This window comes from Trachypithecus francoisi, unplaced genomic scaffold (assembly GCF_009764315.1).
Source record: "Trachypithecus francoisi isolate TF-2019V2 unplaced genomic scaffold, Tfra_2.0 Lachesis_group12, whole genome shotgun sequence".
NCBI classification, from domain to species: domain Eukaryota; kingdom Metazoa; phylum Chordata; class Mammalia; order Primates; family Cercopithecidae; genus Trachypithecus; species Trachypithecus francoisi.
In genome coordinates this window covers 3,018,059-3,030,659 of record NW_022681457.1, presented here as the reverse complement: position 1 = coordinate 3,030,659, position 12,601 = coordinate 3,018,059, and the positions used below count along the sequence as shown (strand labels likewise).

General features: G+C 54.4%; 1 protein-coding gene across 1 annotated transcript in view; it reads right to left on the bottom strand.

Moving 5' to 3' along the window:
- Positions 1-12,192, bottom strand: part of BICRA (BRD4 interacting chromatin remodeling complex associated protein) — a 101,583-nt gene extending 89,391 nt beyond the window's left edge. The window contains 1 exon segment of the mRNA XM_033223836.1: positions 11,973-12,192. The gene's annotated coding sequence lies outside the window, so the exon portion shown is untranslated.
- Positions 12,193-12,601: the final 409 nt, after the last annotated feature.

Sequence of the window (12,601 nt, the reverse complement as noted above, 5' to 3'; positions counted from 1 at the left end):
CAAAGTGCTGGGATTACAGGCTTGAGCCACCGTGCCTGGCCAGCTATGTGCATTTTAATGAAGGGCTCTCTGCAGCCTCAGCCTCCTGGGCTCAAGTAATTCTCCCACCTCAGCCTCCAGATTAGCTCCAGGCAGGGGCCACCACAACTGGCTAAGGTTTTTATTTGTTTTTTGGAGCAATAGGGCCTTACTGTGTTACCCAGGCTGATCTCGGACTCCTGGCCTCAAGTGATCCTCCCACCTCGCCCTTCCCAAAAGTGCTAGGATTACAGGTGTGAGCCACCGTGCCTGGCCCCTCTGCGGATTTTACTGTATACGAATTACACTTCAGTGAAAAAGGATTGGGAGAGGCCAGGAGCAGGAGCTCATACCTGTAATCCCAGCACTTTGGGAGGCCGAAGCAGGCAGATCACCTGAGGTTAGGAGTTCCAGACCAGCCTGGCCAACATGGCGAAACCTCATCTCTACTAAAAATACAAAAATTAACTGGGCGTGGTGGCAGGTGCCTATAATCCCAGCTACTCGGAAGGCTGAGGCAGGGAGAATGTCTTGAACCTAGGAGGCAGAGGTTGCAATGAGCTGAGATAGCGCCACTGCATTCCAGCCTGGGCAACAGAGCGAGACAGTGAGACTCCGTCTCAAAAAGAGAAAAAAAAAAAAAAGGATTGGGAGGGAAAAGAAAAAAGTGTATATATATATATACACACACACACATATACATATACACACACACACATATATATGTATACACACTGTCCATGAAAGGGTAAGTATACACATAAAAGTAGGAGGTTGGCCGGGCGTGGTGGCTCACGCCTGTAATCCCAGCACTCTGGGAGGCCGAGGCGGGCGGATCACGAGGTCAGGAGATCAAGACCATCCTGGCTAACACAGTGAAATCCCGTCTCTACTAAAAATACAAAAAAAATTAGCCGGGCATGGTGGTGGGCACCTGTAGTCCCAGCTACTTGGGAGGTTGAGGCAGGAGAATGGCATGAACCCGGGAGGCGGAGCTTGCAGTGAGCTGAGAAGCTCCACTGTACTCCAGCCTGGGCAACACAGCGAGACTCCATCTCAAAAAAAAAAAAAAAAGTCGGAGGTCACCACGTACATTCTAGGGAGAGAAACTCGCCGGTATAGCAAGGGCTTGCTAAGCTGTGAGCTAAGACTTCTCCCTTCTCCCAGGGAGGCCTCCCTCACCCAGGCTGGGTGTCAAGTGTCGGAGGTCAATGAAACGCTATGCATGCCAGGTGATGGAGGTTATAGTCCGGCGAACTGTCACAGCCACCCTGTGAGGCAGGGGCTATGGACATCTGCCCGCCCAGCCTCACACAGTGGACAAGAGTTGGCATCCAGCCTCTGGAAAGCTGGCTCCGGGGAGCTTCACCTGCAGGCGTCCCTGGACACTGAGCCATCCACTGCCTCCAGGCAGCAGAGGCCACCAGGCACTCCCTCAAGGACCCCAAGGGTCATTAGCAAAGGTCTCACAGCCTCAGACAGATATTCCCGCTCACTCCGTTCCCAAGGTTACCAGGCTGGGACACAGAGGACATAAGAGGTTGACAGGGGCCACACAGAATTTGGCAGCCCCCTAAACAGGCAAGCACTTCAAAGGGAGAGTGCAGAGGGACAGGGTGGGCATGGCGAGGGAATGAAGGCAGAGGGGCTGGGCTAGGGGGTCCAGAGGCATCAACCCTTCCTCTGCAATCCTAGAAAGGGCATTTTGTCCCCAACCTCAAGAGTATACACAGAAGCAATAACTAACAGCACTAACAACAGTGACCGTTTACTCTGAATCAGGCACTTGCAAAACATCTTTTCCACGCTAGACCTTATTTAACAATAAGGTCATCCAAAGAAGTATTTATTATTTCTCCTGTACTTCCGGTTCTCTAACCTGGCCTTAAGGAGGGAAATAGCTTGCCACCAAGTCACAGGGTTAGAAGGAGCAGAAACAGGACTTTTACCCACACAGCTGACTCAGTTGCCCGTCACCTCCAGGGTCATCCTAGGGGTCCACCCCCTGCTGCCAGCCCCACTCTGACTCTTCCTTTTTGAGAACGATTCCTGCACAGAGTAACAGAACCTGTACACTGCATGCACCCAGGTGTGACCCCCAAACCTGTGTAATCAGAAACAACCCACAGGGTTTGAGGCTTGGTGTGGCCAAGACAGGGAATTCACCACAGTCCCAAAGAGGGGATCACAGGAAAAGGACAACCTGATCAAGGCCCACTCCCTGCTGCCTCAGTTTCCCAACCTATGAAACAGGCCTAATGCCACTTTCTTCACAGAACAGGACAGACTCCGGATGTGCTGAAACAAATTGTGAATCCCAGAAATCACAACACCGTAAATAACAATAATAATATAAAGGAAATGATACGATATCTGGAATGTGCTTTAAAATACCTTGGCAAAAAAGAAAAAAATACATGTTCACGGTAGGAAAGGGGGTAATGTTCAAAAAAAGATCAGATCAGCCGAAAATTCTTGCAGAAGCTGGTGATAGTTACACAGGGGTTGGTTGTGGTATTCTCTCAACTCTCAGTGAGCGCTTTAAAATTTCCTTAACAAAGAGTTAAAAAGGCCGGGTGCATGGCTCATGCTTGCAGTCCCAGCACTTTGGGGGGCCTAGGCGGGCAGATCACCTTAGTTCAGGAGTTCGAGACCAGCCTGGCCAACATGGTGAAACCCCTTCTCTATTAAAACTACAACAATAAGCCGTGTATGGTGGCATGTGCCTGTAATCCCAGCTACTCAGGAGACTGAGGCATGAGAATTGCTGGAGTCTGGGAGACAGAGGTTGCAGTGAGACGATATGGCACCACTACACTCCAGTCTAGGGTGACAGAGTGAGAGCCTGTCTCAAAAAATAAAAAATGTGGCCGGGCGCGGTGGCTCAAGCCTGTAATCCCAGCACTGTGGGAGGCCAAGACGGGCGGATCACGAGGTCAGGAGATCGAGACCATCCTGGCTAACACGGTGAAACCCCGTCTCTACTAAAAAAAAATACAAAAAAATTAGCCGGGCGAGATGGCAGGCGCCTGTAGTCCCAGCTACTTGGAAGGCTGAGGCAAGAGAATGGCGTAAACTCGGGAGGCGGAGCTTGCAGTGAGCTGAGATCTGGCCACTGCACTCCAGCCTGGGCAACAGAGCGAGGCTCCGTCTCAAAAAAAAATAAAATAAAATAAAAAATAAAAAATGTTAAAATAACAATAAATAAATCTGCCAAGCCGAGTCTACATGGCAAAAAAAAAAAAAAGAAAACAAAATAATAATAAGCAAAGACGGCCAGGTGCAGTTGCTCATGCCTACAATTCCAGGACTTTGGGAGGCCAAAGTGGGAGGACTGTTGAGCCCACAAGTTGGAGACCAGCCTGGACAATATAGCAAGACCTTGTCTCTATAAAATAAAATAAAATATTTAAAAATAATAGGCCGGGTATGGTGGCTCACGTTTGTAATCCCAGCACTTTGGGAAGCTGAGGCGGGTGGATTGCTTGAGTCCAGGAGTTCAAGACTAGCCTGGCCAACATGGCCAAACACCATCTCTACAAAAAAAAAACAAAATTAGGTGGGTGTCGTGGCCCACATCTGTAGTCGTAGCTACTCGGGAGGCTGAGACATAAGAATCACTTGAACTCAGGAGGTGGAGGTTGCAGTGAGCCGAGATCACACCACTGCACTCCAGCCTGGGCACAGAGAGAGACTCTTGTCTCAAGAAAAAAAAAAAAAATTAAATAAATAAAAAATAATAAGAATCGAAGTGAAGCGGGCCGGGCGCGGTGGCTCAAGCCTGTAATCCCAGCACTTTGGGAGGCCAAGACGGGCGGATCACGAGGTCAGGAGATCGAGACCATCCTGGCTAACACGGTGAAACCCCGTCTGTACTAAAAATACAAAAAAACTAGCCGGGCGAGGTGGCGGGCGCCTGTAGTCCCAGCTACTCGGGAGGCTGAGGCAGGAGAATAGCGTGAACTCGGGAGGCGGAGCTTGCAGTGAGCTGAGATCCGGCCACTGCACTCCAGCCTGGGCGACAGACCAAGACTCCGTCTCAAAAAAAAAAAAAAAAAAAGAATCGAAGTGAAGCTTCACTGAACGCTCCCGAGAGCCAGGTCCTATTCTAAAAAGCTTCCCAAGTCTTCACTCATTGAAATTTCACAACACCCAAAGCAGGGGAAGCTCTGTTACAGAAGAGGAAATTGTGGCCCAATGGGTATTTGGGCATTGTCTTCCTTTTTTTTTTTCTTGAGATGGAGTCTTGCTCTGTCGCCCTGGCTGGAGTGCAATGGTGCGATCTCAGCTCACCACAACCTCTGCCTCCCAGTTTCAAGTGATTCTCATGCCTCAGCCTCCTAAGTAGCTAGGATAACAAGTGTGTGCCACCACGCCTGGCTAATTTTTTGTATTTTTAGTAGAGACAGGGCTTCACCATGTTGGCCAGGCTGGTCTTGAACTCTTGACCTCAGGTGATTCGCCGGCTGGCCTCCCAAAGTGCTGGGATTACAGGCATGAGCCACCAATGCTGGCCCTGTGCCTTCCATTTAAAATGCCAACACTGATTGCCTAGGGTTTGAGGGAAAGGCCATAGCGACTTGGGTATCTAATCCTATGGGAGACTCTGCTACTTAATAATAATTATTCCAATCACAGCCACTCACATTTTTGGGGCACTTGCTATATACCCCAGGCACTGTGCTGAACACTAAGCATGCCTGAGGTGGGTGGTGGGTTTCCTCTCATGCCCACTCTTCCAGTTGGGGAAACTGAGGCACAGTACAGGGAAGCCCTGTGTGCCTCATGCCGGAGCAGCCTGCTGCGTGCCCTCTGCTGCCATGCAGTTTAGAATGCCAACATTGTTCCTCGTGTGCCTTTCAGGAAGACAATGGGGACCTTTCAGAGCAGAGGAGTCAGTCTGAGTCCCGTGGGAGAACAGTAATCATAGTGAAAACAACAGCAGCATCATTTGCTAGTTCCTGAAAGCAACGGCCTGCCCAGCTTGGCAGAACATTGCTTCGTTCAGCCTCACAGCAGACCCTACGAGGGAGGCATCATGGGCCCATTTTATAGACAAGGAAACCGAGGCCATGCAAAGAAATCGCTTGCCCAGGGTCACACTGCAATTAAGCAGAGAAGTCAGCATTCCATCCGACGCCTGCCAATTAAGGGGGTCACAGCCCCCAGGAGAAATAAACTGTCTAAGAATGACAGGTGACACCGACACTGACGGACAAGGCTACCTTGGCACTTTATGGGTGTTTGGGGACCCTCACAAGAGCTTTACCAAGTAGGTACTGAGATGAACCCACTTAATAGAGGGGAAAACCAAGGCCCCAACCAAGCCCCCTGTCCACAGCCATTCAGCCAGCAAGCAGCAGAACTGGGATTATAACCAACAGGCAGGGCCCAGAGCCCACGCTCCTGACCTCCACACCAGGTGGCAAGCACATGACACAGGCCATAAGCAGGAGGAAGAGGTAAGGAGGTCATCAGACACAAGGAGGTCACCCAAAGCAAAGACACGTGCAGCCTGGAGATGCTGCCTGGGCGACAGGTGGGATCACATTGAACAGGAAAGAAAGAGAACAACTTTCTGCAAGGTGCAGCATGAGGGGCTGGGCACGGTAGCTCACGCCTGTAATCCCAGCACTCTGGGAGGCCAAGGCGGGAGGAGTGCTTGAGCAGGAGTTCGAGACTAGCCTGGGCAACACCGTGAGACCTCGTCTTCACAAAAAATACTAAAACTCCCTGGGTGTGGTGGCATACACCTGTAGTCCCAGCTACTGGGGAGGCTGCGATGCGAGGCTCACAGGAGCCCAGGAAGGATAATGCTGCAGTGAAAAGTGATGGCGTCACTGCACACCAGCCTGGGTGACACAGCAAGATTCTGTCTCAAAAAAATTACAAACATGCAACATCAAAGGTGCTCCCTAAGAGCTACCAAAAGGTAAATCACTGGCCCTTGATCTAGCAATCCCACTTCCAGCAGTCCATCCCACAGGCATACTTATTTCCCTTTAACATGTGTGGACATGTGCCTTCCCACGCTTCACACAGAAATATCTGGAAACACCTCCACGTCCATTACAGTAAACCAGGATTCGCCCACAGAGGAATACCATGCAGCCAAGAAAAAGATGGAGAAGACCTACATGGTAGGGTCTCCCAGGGAGATGAAGTGGGGAAAAAAGCAGTGGATAGATCAGACTACCATCTGTGTAAGATGAATAGTTTTTTGTTTGTTTGTTTGTTTTAGACAGAGTCTCACTGTGTCGCCCAGGCTGGAGTGGAGTGCAGTGCTGCAACCTCCGCTTCCTGCGTTCAAGCAATTCCCCTGCCTCAGGTTCCCGAGTAGCTGGGATTACAGCCACGCACCACACCATGCCCAGCTAATTTTTATATTTTTAGTAGAGACGGGGTTTCACCACGTTGGCCAGGCTGGTCTTGAACTCCTGACCTCAGGTGATTTGCCCACTTCAGCCTCCCAAAGTGCTGGGATTACAGGCGTGAGCCACCATGCCCAGCCTGAATAGTTTTAAAGACATACATCCATATATAAAAGTACATGCACAGAACATCAGAATGGAGGTGCTGTCTCCAGGGAAGAGAGCTAGGGACCAGGGATTCTGGGGAGGTTAGAGGGAGAGACACCATCTTTAGTGTTCTGAATTTGCCCCATGTACATGTATCACCTAGAAAAAAAAGAATGAAAGGCAGAGGGAGAGAAAGATGATGTCTCAGGCCGGGCGCAGTGGCTCAAGCCTGTAATCCCAGCACTTTGGGAGGCCGAGATAGGCGAATCACGAGGTCAGGAGATCGAGACCATCCTGGCTAACACCGTGAAACCCCATCTCTACTAAAAAATACGAAAAACTAGCCGGGCGAGGTGGTGGGCGCCTGTAGTCCCAGCTACTCGGGAGGCTGAGGCAGGAGAATGGCGTAAACCCGGGAGGTGGAGCTTGCAGTGAGCTGAGATCCGGCCACTGCACTCCAGCCCGGGCGACAGAGCGAGACTGTCTCAAAAAAAAAAAAAAAAAAAAGATGATGTCTCAGACCACCCAGACAGAATAAATGAAACCCCACAGCGGCTAATCCAACCTTTCTCTCTCCTCCTCCTGGACTGTGTCCCAAGGTCTTAACTGATCCCCAGGGCCCTGCCACACAGTAGGCCCTCAGGAAGTTTAATTGGGAACAATTAAAGAAACAAAGGCCCTCTCTGCTTTTGCCAACACTCCCCCCCACCCCCAATGAATACATACACTCTTACACAAAACTAATTGTCACCAAACTAGAAATGCCTTAGAAAACTCTCCATCTCCACTGGGGAAACTTGCATGTCACCGAGACACAAAAGCTTCAGTCAACTGGGACAAAACTCTAATGGTGGTACTCCAGGAGGAGGAGAACGCAAGGGACAGAACCAGGAGAAACTCCCTGAGGACCCCTCAATCAAACGCTCCCCATGCGTCTCTGGTGTGGCATAAGGTGCATCCTACCAGGGAGCTAGCTCAGGCAAGACAGGGGACAAAAAAGCAGAGGGATATGAAGGGGTGAGTAAGGAGGGGGCAATTCATTCTACTGGGGAAGCGGGCAGCAGTTGTCACCGTGGACATGGCACGGGTGATTGCTCTTGTTTCTACTAAGTGAGGGTGCCTGGTGGGGGAAGAAAGCTCAAATATGACCAGGGCAAGATAACCATACTCCCCACCCCTCTCCCCTGCAGGGCGGGAGAGGGGAAATGGCAGCCCCTCTGCCTTCCAAGCCCAGGCGGCCTGGAAAGGAATGCCATGTTTTCCTGTTTCCAATTAACTTCCCCTACCAGCAGCCTTCTGCATTCTTGAGACCTGGAGTCAAGGCAGCCTGGCGGGTGGGGGTTGAGAGCTGGCGGGGGAACTGGGCTGCTGGCTAGACCTGGGCTACAAGGTGGCCCACGGGAATCGGGGGAGTCCTACACACCCCCCGGGAACTCCCCCTTCATAGGTGCTCTGGGTGCTGATCCCCTGGCCCTTCCACAGCCTGGGGCACACCCCACCTCCTGAAGGAAGGTTAGGGAAGGGCCGAGGACCTCTGGGAAGGAAGTCAGCAGGGAGACCCTCTTGGGCCTCACTCGGACTTCTCTCACCATCCCGCAAAAATATCAGCTCCTACATTCAGCCAGCACTCAATCTTGAGAGATCTGGGTGTTCCCCACAGCCTCTCTCCTCCTGCCCACCTCCCCCGTCATCTCACCAAGGGAAATACCTGCACTTAAAGGAGGGGACAGTGGCTGTGGGGATCAGGGGTCCCTTAAAGCTCCTGGGATCCAGACCCCATGAAGCACCATCTCCCCAGTTCTGTTGACAAATATGAAGTCCCCACCACTAGTCTGCCATCTGGTTCGGAGTCCCAGCTCAGCCATGAAACATGCTTCCCCTGGCCTCAGTTTCCCCATCTGTAAAATGGCAAGATCATCTATATTACCTCCTACACCGGGTGAATTGGGCCCAGTCCTTCTCCCTCAGCCCCCAGCCCCTCTTCCTCAGCCCCCTGGCCCCTACAGCTAAACATGTATTCCGCACGGGTAAAGTGCTGAAGGGGTAGGGGCCTAGTCCCCAAAGCGCTCAGAGGGTGGGTGTTGCTGAAGGGGAATTGTTTGTTTGCAGTTGGCCTTCCCCAACCACAGGGAATTCTTCTGGGGCAAAGGTCTTCTGCTACTCACCTTTAAATTTTTTTATTTTATTTATTATTATTTTTGAGACAGGGTCTCACTCTGTTGCCCAGGCTTGAGAGCAGTGGCACAATCATGGCTCACCCCAGCTTCAAACTCCTAGGCTCAATCAATCCTCCCGCCTCAGCACCCCTAAGTAGCTAGGACCGCAGGTGAGTGCCACTATGCCCAACTACTTTTTTCATTTTTTGTAGACGCAGGGTCTCACCGTGTTGTCTAGGCTGGTCTTGAAATCCTGGGCTCAAGCGATCCTCCAGCCTTGGTCTCCCCAAGTGCTGGGGTTACAGGCGTGAGCCATGGCACCCGGCCTTAAATTTAAATGCCAGTCAGATCACCTGAGATTAGGACCTCAAGACCAGCCTGGCCAACATGGTGAAATCCCGTCTTTACTAAATATACAAAATTTAGCTGGGTGTGGTGGTGAGTGGCCTGTAATCCCAGCTACTCAGGATGCTGAGGCAGGAGAATCACTTGAACCTGGGAGGCAGAGGTTGCAGTGAGCCGAGATCACGCCATTGCACTCCAGCCTGGGTGACAGAGCAAGACTGTCTCAAAAAAAAATTAAATGCCAGCAGCTGACATTCCTCCCCTTTGCCCACACTGCGTACTCTGCCTGGTGAATGATAAATATAAATGACACGTTTGGATAATACTTTTACCCACCTCCAGGTCACTTAAAGGAACTATAATTATCCCCACTTGCAGATGAGAAAACAGGACCAGCAGTTAAATGACCTGCCTAAGGTTATAGAGCGGATCAGGCCAAGGGGAGAAAAGGCAAGAAAGTTCTCTGCTAGCTGCATCAAAGGGCCATGGTGTGGCAAAGCGACAGCAGGTCACAGGGCATAGGAACAACCAGACATCAACAGTCTCAAACAGTTCAGCTCCTCTCGAGGCAGCGCTGAGTAGCAGCAAATGGGGCCAGGTCCCCCGCTCAGGTAGAGAAGGGAGAGGATGACAGTGGGGCCAGCTTCCAGGTACCCCGAGCCCATCACTGGCTAGGCCTGGGGTTCCCCTTCCCTGACTCCTTACACACCTCCAATTCTCAGTTCCTGCAGGCAATTCTCCATTCCAGCCACAAGTGAAAGGATCCCGCCCTCAGTCCAACTTCGAAGTGCATCATACCCCTTCCCAAAACCAGCCCCCAGGGAAAAAAAAATCTGACCGCTTCTCTAGGTATTATCTACACTTCTGAACCAGGTCCACTGAAGTCAGAGGGACAAAGTGCCAAAGGGTGGGACAGAAGAAGAGCTTAACAGTTTTTCAGTTTTTGAGCTAAGCTGGAAAAACTCCAGGAGGTTACAAATTGGGGCTCTGTGTGACCCAGGGCTGTGTGACCCTGGGCAAGCTTCTCAACCTCTCTGAGCACTCCATGAACCTGTCTGGAAAATGGGAATAATGTCTGTCCCTTGTCTATTTCCTCCTTGGACTGTGGCCAGTGTGTAATGTACTTAGCAGCAGCGGAATAAGGCTCCCTGGTTAGAGATATTGTTATAAATATTTCCCTCTTGAGGGGGGAGCCATGGGAGAAGGCAAGGGAGGTCAACATGCCCCAAGAGTCCTACCAGTGCATGGGCAGGGGGTGCTTCCTGAGTTGTCCCCCCCCGTTTTCTCATGACCCAGGGCAGGGCAGAGTTGACAGAGCCCCCCACACCCACCCCAGGTGCTGGGAGAGGTTAAAAGCACAGAGAGCTTATCATAAATCTCAGGCCTTGATGCCTTGGATGCTTCTAGTTTCCCTTTCAAGTGTCCTCTGTAAAGAGGTGTAAGAGAAAGGCACCCCTAGATCTGTATTATACTATGGGTGGGTGGGTAGGTGGGTGGGGGGGACAAAAGGGGACGATGGTCAGGACATGGGCCTGGGCACAGACTGCAGCCCGCAAGGCTAGGGACACCAGAGAGCTAGGACCTGTCACCTGGGCCTCCCCGGGAGAGCTGACACGGCGGCCTCTGACCCCACCTCCCGGGAAGTTCAGCTGCTTAGAACCACAAAGCAAAACAAAGGGGCGCGGAGAGGAAGAAGCCGCAGTGCCTTCCAATCACCGCCGGCGCCCGAGCCCGAGCCGAGCCCTCCCGCGGCTCCTTGCCCGGTCCTCCCGGCTGGCCGCGCACCAAGGCCCAAGCAACCCCTGGTCCCTCGTCTCCCCGCGGCCGCCCGTGACAGGAGTCGGGGAAACAGCCGAGGGGCAGCCGGGGATGGGAAAACCAGATGGCTCCATCCCTCCTCCCTCCTCCTCCATCCCTCCCTCCGGGTGCCCGCGGCCTGGCTGCCCTCCGCAGGGGCCCGAGGAGGCCGCGGGCCCAGCTCGTCCGGGCTCACCCCGGGGAAAGGGCTGCCTTTGTCTAAAGGTCACCACCCCAGCGCGGTGCCCCGGCCGGGCCTGGTGCCTCCAGTTCCCAGGCCGAGGGGGAGGAGATGAGGGGCCGCCCCGAACCTCGGGAAGTGACAGGAGGCGCTCACCCCCCCACCCCCGTAACGGCCCCCTCCGGGATGAGCCTCAGCTGGGGGTGGGGGAGGGGGTCACCTCCCTCCACTGCCGGGGGCTGGGGGTCAAGTCAACTCCTTTCATTGTTTAGGGGCAGTGCGGAGGGGGAGCCCCAGTGGCCTTCTTCCCCATCCATCCCTCCCCAGCTTTCCAGGGGCCCCCCGTGTCCGCGACACCCACGGGAGGGATTTGGGGAGGGGGCGCAGGGGCCGAGCGAGGCGGGGAGATGCAGGCTCTCCGCCTCCGGCCGGGAGATCACCGATCGCTGCCCAGCCCGGTGGCCCTCGCCTTCCCCGAAAGGCGGGGAGCGGGACGAGGGGAGGGGGCCGGGCCGGGGAGGGGGTCTCCGCGCCCCTCCCCCCGTGGAACGTTAGGTCTCCTCTCTCCGCCGCTCCATTGTATCCCCGGCAGCCGGCGGGAGGGCCGGGGAGGCACCGGGCGCCGGGTCTGGGCAGGGAAGCCGGTTGGGGGGGTCCCCGTAGGATCGGGGCGGCGGCGGTGGTGGAAGAGACGCTGGGCTGGGGGGTGCCGGTGGCGGTGGGCGCGGAGCAGAAAAAAAAAAAAAAAAAGGAGGCAGCGGGCGCTGCGCCCCGGCTGGGGGCTGAGTGTGTGAGTGTCGCGGGGGTGGGTTCGGCCCCGGCTCCGGCTCCCCCCACACACACCCTCGCCGCCAACCCCCACTCCCCCCTCGCTTTTGCGCCCTGTCACAGCCCCGACTCGCAGGTAGAGAGAGTTAAGAGATTTAAAGAGAAATTGCTACATTGTGAGAAACTCACCCTGATGTTTGAGCAGCCGTCGGCGCGGGGTCTCCGAGACGGCCCCGCACGGGCTGCAAAGGGAGGACCCAGAAGGGGCCGGCCGGCCGGGCCGGTCAGCGCACTGCCTGATCGCATGGCGGCCGCTCGGCAGCCGCCGACGGGGCCCCGCCGTCGCCCCGCGCCCAGGCCCGCGCGCCCCGGGCCCGCGCCCGTTCCGGGGAGGGCCCCTCGGGTATGCAAAAAAAAAAAAAAATTTTTTTTAATTAAATGCAAACGGAAAAAAAAAAAACCTCGCAGGTTTTGTGTTCCGCCCCCCCCTCCTATTCCTCCTCCTCCTCCTCCTCCTCTTCCCTCCGCCCTCGCCGGAGGAGGGGCTTCAGGAATCCCCGCCCCGCGCCCGGGCGGACCAGCCCCGGCCCAGCCAGGCCGAGCGGCGGGCCCCGGAGCCAATGGGAGGCTGTAGACGTCCGGGGACGGGGCCCTCCGCGCTGGCACCGCCCCCGCCCCAGCCCCAGTCCCGGGGGTTCGGGGCGCGCCTGCTCGGGCCACGGTGTAGTTTGTCTACTGCCTCGAGCCGCGATCCGGGTGCTGGGGCGCGGGGGAGCTGAAGGGATCTGCGCTCCCAGACCCCCAGTCCGGCTGGGGGG